This window comes from Nicotiana sylvestris, chromosome 2 (assembly GCF_000393655.2).
Source record: "Nicotiana sylvestris chromosome 2, ASM39365v2, whole genome shotgun sequence".
Classification (NCBI taxonomy): domain Eukaryota; kingdom Viridiplantae; phylum Streptophyta; class Magnoliopsida; order Solanales; family Solanaceae; genus Nicotiana; species Nicotiana sylvestris.
In genome coordinates, this window is record NC_091058.1 from 206,189,698 (window position 1) to 206,199,532 (window position 9,835).

Below are 9,835 nucleotides of genomic sequence, written 5' to 3' on the forward strand. Positions count from 1 at the left end.
CTTAATAAGCGGCAGATGATCATCCTAGCTACCTTTGAAGTCTATCACACAAGCTCATAACATATCCTCCAGTGTTTGAATAGTACGTGTAACTTGTCCATCTGTCTGGGGATGAAATGTTGTACTAAGACTTATTTGAGTCCCTAATCCTTTTTGGAAGGACTTCCAGAAGTTAGCTGTAAATTGAGTTTCTCTATCCAAGATAATAGATACAGGGACACCATGCAGTCGTACTATCTCCTTAATATAAAGCCTTGCATAATCCTCTGAGGAATATGTAGTTCTAACAGGCAGAAAATGGGCTGACTTTGTAAGCCTATCAGCAACCACCCATATCGAATCGAACTTAAGCTAGTTACGAGGTAAGCCTACGATGAAGTCCATATTGATTACTTCCCATTTCCAAGTCAGAATCTCCATAGCTTGCAATAACCCACCGGGTTTTTGATGCTCAATCTTAACTTGCTGACAGTTAGGACACTGAGAAACAAATTCTGTTGTATCTTTTTTCATCCCGTCCCACCAATATATTTCCTTGATATCACGATACATCTTTGTTGCTCCTGGATGGATAAAATAACAAGAATAGTGAGTTTCTCCCATAACCTGCCGATGCAGCCTTGCAACATTAGGGAGAGATAATCGCCCTTGATATCTAAGGACTCCATCTTCTGTAATTTCAAACGGTGTCTTCTCCTTCTGAAGAGTGGTATACCTATAATGAACTAATACAGGATCCTCGTATTGGCGTTCCTTTACTTCAGTTACTAAAAAGGATGTTGTCGTATCGTGAATAGTAATTCCAATATCACCTGAGTCTAGTAACCGAACTCTAAGACTAGCTAACTGATGAACCCCATGGGCTATTCCCCTCTTTTCTGGCTGTAAATACAAAAGGCTACCCATAGATCTATGGCTGAGGGCGTCGGCTACTACGTTCGCCTTCCCCGGATGGTACAAAATATCAACGTCATAGTCTTTAAGTAGCTCCAACAATCTCCTTTGACGTAGGATTCAATTCCTTTTGCTTGAAGATGTACTGGAGGCTCGTATGATCCATATAGATATCAACATGAATGCTATACAAGTAGTACCTCTACATCGTTAGTGCATGAATCACCATGGATAACTCTAAATCGTGGGTCAGGTAGTTCTTCTCATGTTTTCTTAGTTGTCTAGAAGCATAAGCCACAACCTTACCATGCTGCATCAGCACATAACCCAATCAAACGCCTGAAGCATCACAATAGATAACATAACCATTGGTCCCTTCTGGGAGCATTAGAACCGGTGTTGAAGTTAATCTGTCCTTTAATGCTTGGAAACTCCATTCGCAAGCATCTGTCCGTTGAAACTTTGCTCCATTCTGAGTCAACTTTGTCAAAGGTGCTGAAAGGGAAGAAAACCCCTCTACAAATCTCCTGTAATAACCTGCCAAACCGAGAAAGCTACGAACCTACGTAGGTGTTGTGGGTCTAGGCCAAGTCTTTACTGCCTCAATCTTTTTTGTATCCACCCGGATGTCTTCACCCGAAATGATATGCCCAAGGAAAGCTACAGAATTCAACCAGAATTCACATTTAGAGAATTTTGCATACAACTTTCCTTTTTGTAGAACTCTAAGCACAATACGCAGATGATCTGTATGCTCAGCCTCTAAACGACAATACACCAATATATCATCAATAAATACAATTACGAATAGATCTAAAAAGGTATTGAACACACGGTTCATCAAATCCATGAATACTGCTGGGGCATTTGTCAAACCGAACGACATACACAAAACTTAAAGTGCCCATATGTGGTCCTAAATCCTGTCTTCGGAATATCTTCATCCTTAACCCTTACCTGATGGTACCCGGACCTCAAGTCTACTTTTTAAAAACACTTGGAACCTTGCAAGTGATCAAATAAATCATCAATCCTTGGGAGCGAGTACTTATTCTTGATCGTTACCTTATTCAACTGTCTATAATCAACACACATCCATAAGGAACCATCTTTCTTCCTTACAAATAGCACAGGTGCTCCACACAGTGATGTACTAGGCCTGATAAAGCATTTTTCAAGCAAGTCCTTTAGTTGTTCCTTCAACTCTTTCAGCTCTGCGGGTGTCATTCTATAGGGAGGAATAGATATTGGATGAGTATCTTGTAGTAGGTTAATAGCAAACTCAATTTCTCGCTTTGGCGGGAGACCCGAAAGCTCATCGGAAAAAACATCGGGAAACTCATTAACCACTAGGATGGACTGAATGGTTGGTGACTCTACTTCCAAATCCTGAATCCAAACTAAGTGATAAATACAACCCTTATTGATCATCTTCCTTGCCTTGAGGTAGGAAATAAATCTACCTCTCGGCGACGTCGTATTACCTTTCCATTCCAAAACAGGCTCCCCTAGAAATTGAAATCGGACTATCTTTGATCTACAATCAATGTTGGCATGATAAGAAGCCAACCAATCCATACCCATTATAACATCAAATTCTATCATATCTAACTCAATTAGGTCTGCTACGGTAGATCGGCCATGAACTACTATTATACTACCCCTATATACTTGCTTAGCTATCACTGAGTCCCCAATAGGTGTAGACACCTTAAAATATTTAACCAATTCAGGTGTTATTTCAAACTTACTAGCAACCAATGGAGTAACGTATGATAAGGTGGAACCTGGATCAATCAGTGCGTATACATCATATGATGAGAGAGATAATATACCTGTAACAACATCAGGTGATGACTCTTGGTCATGCCGTCCTGCCAATGCATAAATGCGGGTCTGAGGACTGCTCGAGCTAGATGCTCCGCCTCTGCCTCTACCACGACTCATTGGTGCTTATGGACCTTGCCTAGGGGGGCATACTGATGATGACGGACTAGCTATAGATCTTGCTAGCTGAGATATGCTTGCATCACCTCTCATTGGACAATCCCTGATAACGTGACCTGGATAACCACAAGTATAACAAACACCTAATCCCATACGGTACTGCCGGGTATGCTACTTACCACATTGAGTACATCCTGGCAAGGGCAGCCTCATCTGACTTGACTCACCCCTATACTGAGAACTTGAGGCCCTGAAATTCTAACTAGACCTTGAATATGTGGAACGATCAAATCTCTTACTTCCAAACTGAGAGAGTATGCTAGCCGATGGATGGGCTGGATACCTGAGGTACTGCTGCCTCTGACCACTTCGAAACTCACCAAAAGGACCCGAAGACCTCTCTCTCTTATTTTGGGCCCTATCATGCTCACGATCGGCCCTCTGTTTCTGTTTATGCTCCTTTACACCCTAAGAGTATGCTAGAATACGATAAATATCCATGTCTGGCTGAAGTGAGACAGACATAAAATTGTTAAGCAAGTGAGTCTCTAATCCTATCACGAGCCGGTGAACCCGATTCTCCATCTTAGATACAATAGTGGGTGCATACCTAGCCAACAAATCAAACTGAAGACTGTACTCGCGAACACTCATGTTACCCTGCCGAAGGGTCAAGAACCTATCAACTCTGGCCCATCTAAGCTCTGGTGGCAAATAATGACGAAGAAAAGCCTCTGTAAACTCCTGCCATACTTCTAGAGGGGCATCCTCACCTCTGGACAATTCCCAAGACTCGTACGATTTAACTGCAACATCTTGGAGTCTATAGGATGCTAGCTCAACTGACTCAATCGCAGGGTCCTTTATTATCCGTAACGTCCTCTGCACTCTATTAATAAATACCTGAGGGTCCTCATTCAGATCTGCCCCGGTGAATACTGGAGGGTCTAAATTAATGAAGTCACGAAGCCTCGCATTGACGGACCTATCTGCATGACCAATACCTACTTCCTGACGACGAGCCTACGCGACTACTAATCAAGTTAATAGCTGAATAGCATCTCTCATCTCCTGACGGTATATCTGGCTAAGGTGTTGAATGTACAGGGGCGGGCGCTGGGGCTGGTGCCCCTCGGAGCTCTTCTGGAAAGGGCGGGGTATGTGAAGTCTAAGATGGAACATCACCATAAGACTCTCCCCGAGCCCTAGTAACTCTTGGCGCTCGACTAGTAGTCTCACCAGCCACAGACTTTCCCTTCTGGGCGGCCGTACTCTTTGGAGGCATCGCTGAAAATATAACATATCGTTAGGAACATGTATTCATGTATCGCACGATCTGAGATAAAAAGAGAGAATAATAACCTATATCTGTAGCCTCCTGTTTATAAGTGTGGTGCACAACACTCCCATAAATAAGACTCTACCATGGTCTGTAGACAATCCTAGGATAGAACTGCTCTGATACCACTTTCGTCACGACCCAAACCGATGGGCCGCGACGGGTGCCCGGGTCCTACCTGTCAAACACCCCTAATCATGCGTCTAAGAGATAAACCTGAATAACATCTTCTGAATTATGAGAATAATATACGTGAAGGAAATCTGCCCAAAAAGTCATACATACATATACGTGCAATATACATAGGGCGAGCCGACAAGGCTGCTATAGATAACTATACATCTCAAAACTTTGAAGCCGGCAAGGCCATATACTATCCAACTAGACATATTGTCTACTGACCTCTAATAGAAATATAATTGTACAAAGACGGGATTGCGCCATGTCATACCCATATATATATACACACACACACAAACATATTGTACCAAAATCAAAACAGCTCCGGATCAAGTGGAGCACACCAACTCTCGTTAATCAAGGATCCTAAGAAAGGGGACCGTCAGCTTGCCTACCCACACCTGCGAGCATGAAACGTAGGCCCCGTAAAATAGGGCGTCAGTACGAAAAATATACTAACTATACAAGGCATGAAAATTAGTACGTAAAAGACATAGATGAAACATGGAATAAAGAAACACGTCTTTAAATCTGAATAACTTTGTAAATTCTGAACATTGATAATGTCATGCACGTGAATATAAATGTCGTGCCATGCATAGGTATGGGTGTACATAATATAATCAAGCCACTGAGGGCATCACATCGTATCGTCTCGGCCATTGTGGGCAACATCATCAACATATACCAACTGATCATGTGGTGGTGCATATATAATGCCGTAATTTTCCATATCCCATATACATATATTTACATATATACCCGTATATAACGCCATCTAGTCATGGGTGAAATGCATGAAAAATACGTAATAATCTCAATATTCCTTCCGAATAAACTTTTTCAACTGCGTATTGTTTTGAGACCCATGAACAGAAAATAATAAAAGTTCTCATTGGGAATCATGAATATAGACAGCCCTAGTATTTCTATGAATAGAGTAATTTATGGAAATTGTACGATTGCTCGTTTCTTCTGTATAATTTGGACTATGCCAAAAGAAAGAAGGGATGGCCTTAACATACCTTGAGTAGGAAAAATTTCGTATAATATTCTTGGTGAAGATTGCACCGTACTCTTCTAGAACCGCAAAATTCTACGTTGCTACTATTCCAACAAATTCTCGTTGGAAGCTTTTGCTTTTTTGAAGCTTTTTGGAACGAAAATTAGCTTCTATTTCTAAAATTTTCTTGAAGAAGATTATATATCAAAATGAGTTATGAATGTATTAGCTTCTATTTCTAACGTTTCTTTTGGACTAAGAATGATCAACAATGATTCATGGTGTTCTGATCCTAAATGAGATAAGACTTATAATGAAGTCTTATCTTGGTTAAATTTTTACTTTAACCTTAGGTGGACACATGGACTAAATGACTAAGGGCCATTCTTAGTCATGGTGGCTTTGTGCCACGTTTTAGATGGGTGTATTTTATAAATTTTTATCCACTTATTAGTTAACTGGATAATGTCCCATTACCCGGTAATTAACCAATTACCCGCATAATTTAAAAATTGCCATAAATTACCTAAAATTTTACTTGTTTTTAACATACTTATATATACTTTATACATTATACTACCGTGGTCATATGGTACCTTACATGGTACTCGTTCATAATCATCGGGTATTATCACTCGACCCGTATTTTATCCCAAATTGGCCACTTTCAACGAAATTTATTTTCTTTAATTTCTGTACCCTTTATCCTTTATGATACTTATTTATCGCTTGTTATAAATAGCATAAATACGTTAACCTCAAGATAATATCATACCCGAGTCTATATCAATTAACTGAAGACGAAACTTTTAACGTACGAAAGTGCGAGATGTAATAGTAGGTGCGAGGTCGCAGATGCGGTGGGGAAGCCGCGGATGCGGAATTTGAGGGCCAAGAAAAGAACCGCAGATGCGGTGAGTTTGTCACATCTGCGGGCCCGCAGGTGCGGTGCGTGCGGCATAGATGCGGTCTTGGGAATTTAAGTGATTTCCACATGTGCAGTTGTTTGGACCGCAGAAGCGGTTGCGCAGGTGCGAGAAAAGGGTCGCAGGTGCGGAAATGCTTGGGCAGAAGGTATAAATTGGACCCTTTGCGAAATTTGAGTTATTTCCATCATTTTTATTCGGACTTGAAGTTTTTTGGAGGGTTTTGAAGAGGGAATCAAGGGGGCTTACATTGAGCTAAGTTACTTGAGCTTAGTACTTGTGATTATGGTTATTTTCAGTTATTTAAGTATGAAATTAGTAGAAATTAGGGATGAAATTGAGCGGATTAGGGCTTGAAATTGGAGATTTTGATTTGGGGATTTGAGGGACTATTTGATGTCGGATTTCGATGATTATAGTATGTATAGACTCGTGAGTGAAAGGAGTTTATAGTTTTGTGATTTATGTCATATTCTGAGACATGGGCTCAGGGGTCGGATTTGGGTAAATTTTGGGATTTTGGTCTAAATTGATAGTTTTTCATATGGAATTGGTTCCTTGACCTATATTGATTGAATTGTATTGTTTTGGTTAGATTCGGGACGTTTGGAGGCTGATTCCAGAGGCAAGGGCATCGCAGAGTAGGGATTTGACCGGTTTAAGGTAAGTAATGATGGTAAATCGAGTCCTGAGAGTACGAAACCCCGAATTTCACATTTGTGAGGTGATACACATGCTAGGTGACAAGCGTGTGGGCATGCACCGTCGGGGATTGTGACTTGGTCCGTCCCATAGCAACTATAAAGTTGCGTATTTGACTAAAAACTATTTGATACTTATGTGTTTTAGGAAGAACTACTATAAATTGGGTTGAACAACATATTTGGGCGTTGTGCCAAAGCTATTTGGACCTTAGAGGTCTTTTCTTATTATCCTCTCACTGTATTGATTTAAGATCCATACGCAGTCATGTTGTGTTTACTGATTTCATAACTCAGTTTTTATTACCCCGTTTTGATGCATAAAAATGATATTTTGGGTTGAGCACCCTGTTCTTACTGATAGCCTGAGTGGATTGAGAGGTTGTGACTGAGTGAGGCCGAGGGCCTATTTTTGTGAGGATATTATGGGATCAGGTTGTGCGTCGTAGCATATTGTTACTAATTTATGATTATGAGAGGTCGAGGGCCTGATTGATTTATGCCACGAGGTGGCTTGTTATAGGGCCTTAGGCTGTAGAATCCCCTATAAAGTCTGCACACACCTAGTGAGCGCGGGTACCCTGAGTGAGTGATATGATGTATTGCTCGAGGGGGCTGTTCTTAATTTATGTTGTACCCGAGGGTGTTACAACCCATATCCACATGCGTTAGTTCATGCCATATATTAGTTAACATAAATCCAAGAAGGAATTACCTTTGAGATGATAAGAAGTTAATCATATTGGTCTTAAGTGATACAAGGGTGTATAAGGGTGATTAACAAGTATAAGAAGTTAAACGAATCAAGGATGTTGTAACTCATATTTTCAGGTAAATCTAGAGGTTCTTAATACACTCAAGGTCATGTATTAAGGTATTTGAATCATATAATATCCGTATCATAAGTCTTGAAGTCAAACGAGTTATGAAACAAAAGTCAACATACGTTGTCGCAACATAGGTTCATAATTTTACTTAAACATTAGGTTAAATGTTTCTAAGCTTTTCTCATAATTTACAAGGAATTACGGGGTGATCTACCAACCAAATTAAAGATCTATGAGTTTAGTTTCCAAATCATTAAACCGTTTGTTAATACGATCTCGGAGTATATAGATATTCATATTTTCGCAAGCCTGTGCAGATTGGTAGATGACAAGTAGGTGCATCACCTACTTGCCAAAATGATAGGACAAAATTAAAAGACCTAAGTCGGTCAAGAGAGGACTTTTAAGGGGTTATGAACTCAGTTATTTCATCCATATTTCATACCCTCAAAACCAAAGTTAACCCCTGCAACTCCTCCGCAAAAATCCCACACAAACCCTAATCGATTTTCCCTCTCTTTCAAGTTCTATTTGAAGGTAAAACCTAGAGTTTGAAGAACCAAGGGAAGGACTGAGTTATCCAACAAGTAAGGTAAGTTACTGCTATCTTTAATACATTTTTCTCTGCTGTGAATTCATGGTAATTCGTTCTATACATGTAAGAACTCACGGGACGGTGATCGGAAGCCGTGAGTTCGAGTTATTCACTTGTAGCGGATTGTTTTGTGGACTATTTTGTGTTGCTATTGGGCTGCGTGTTTTACTACTATTTTGTAGAGTTTTGGAGGGGTAAGGGGTTTGAGGAACACCATATATATGTAGGGTTGTGGGCTGATAGTTATTCGTAACATTTCCGGGTCGTTTGACACGACTACGGTGGTCGTCGTATGTATGATGTAATTAGGTTGTGCGTGGACTGTTTTGGGAGGCTCAATATGTTTATTATTGATGTTGTTTGGGCTGTTTGGTGATTGTTTTGAATGGTGTGAAGTCATATATATAGGGGAGGTGTTGTCCATTTCAACGTAAAATAGGTTGTGGTCGATACATAATAGTTATGACGCTTAAATGATAACGATAGTATCGTTTCTCTTATTGTAGACTAAGGAGTTGTGACAATTGCATAGCTTGTGATTGGGGTAGTATATACAAGGTATGTGAAGCTATCCCTTTTCTTCTTTTGCACGACTCCGATTGTACATAATGTAATGAATGAGCTTCCAAAGATACTCTACTCTTAGAAGCTAGCAGTACTTACATTGCTTTCCCTATTATGGAACGATTGATGTTAATGTTGCTTCTCTTATTCTTATGTTATCAATGTTTTTGGTACTTCATGATTCTTATAAGGTTCGTAATGAAGAGTTGGTCCTAATAACGTGTACATAGGATACCGACCTTACGTCACTCCGAAAGGTTTAGAATGTGATTCCATGAGTCGAGCATGCATTATGTATATGTATCTATTTTACTCTACCGAGCCGCGCTATAGTCAGCCGGGTACGGCACATATTGTGCAACCACTGATCAGTTGGGTTTTACCGAGCTCCACGTGGCCAGGTACGATTCTACTGAGCCTTATGACGGCCGGGTATGTTTTTACCGAGACTATTATGGCTGGGTACAATATGATGATGATGATGCTCACAGAGGCGTATGTTTTAAAAGTTTATGTATGCATACATATGTATCATGCATTTCATGTCAATAGCCCTCAGAGGTACTCATATGTTCCAGGTTGTATATTCTCTATCCCTGCTTATATTACTGTTTGTATTTATGGTTCTATGCCTTACATACTCAGTACTTTATTCGTACTGACGTCCTTTTGTTTGTGGACGCTGCATGTCATGCTGCAGGCCCTAATAGACAGGTAGGTGCATCTCCCCCGCCACAGTAGGTTGTACAGTTTAGCAGTGATTGGCGAGATCCCTTCTCCGGACTTGCCGTGGTCTTGGTATGCATTTTTTTATAGACATTATGGGTATGTCGGGGCCCTGTTCCGGCTATGTTGCAGC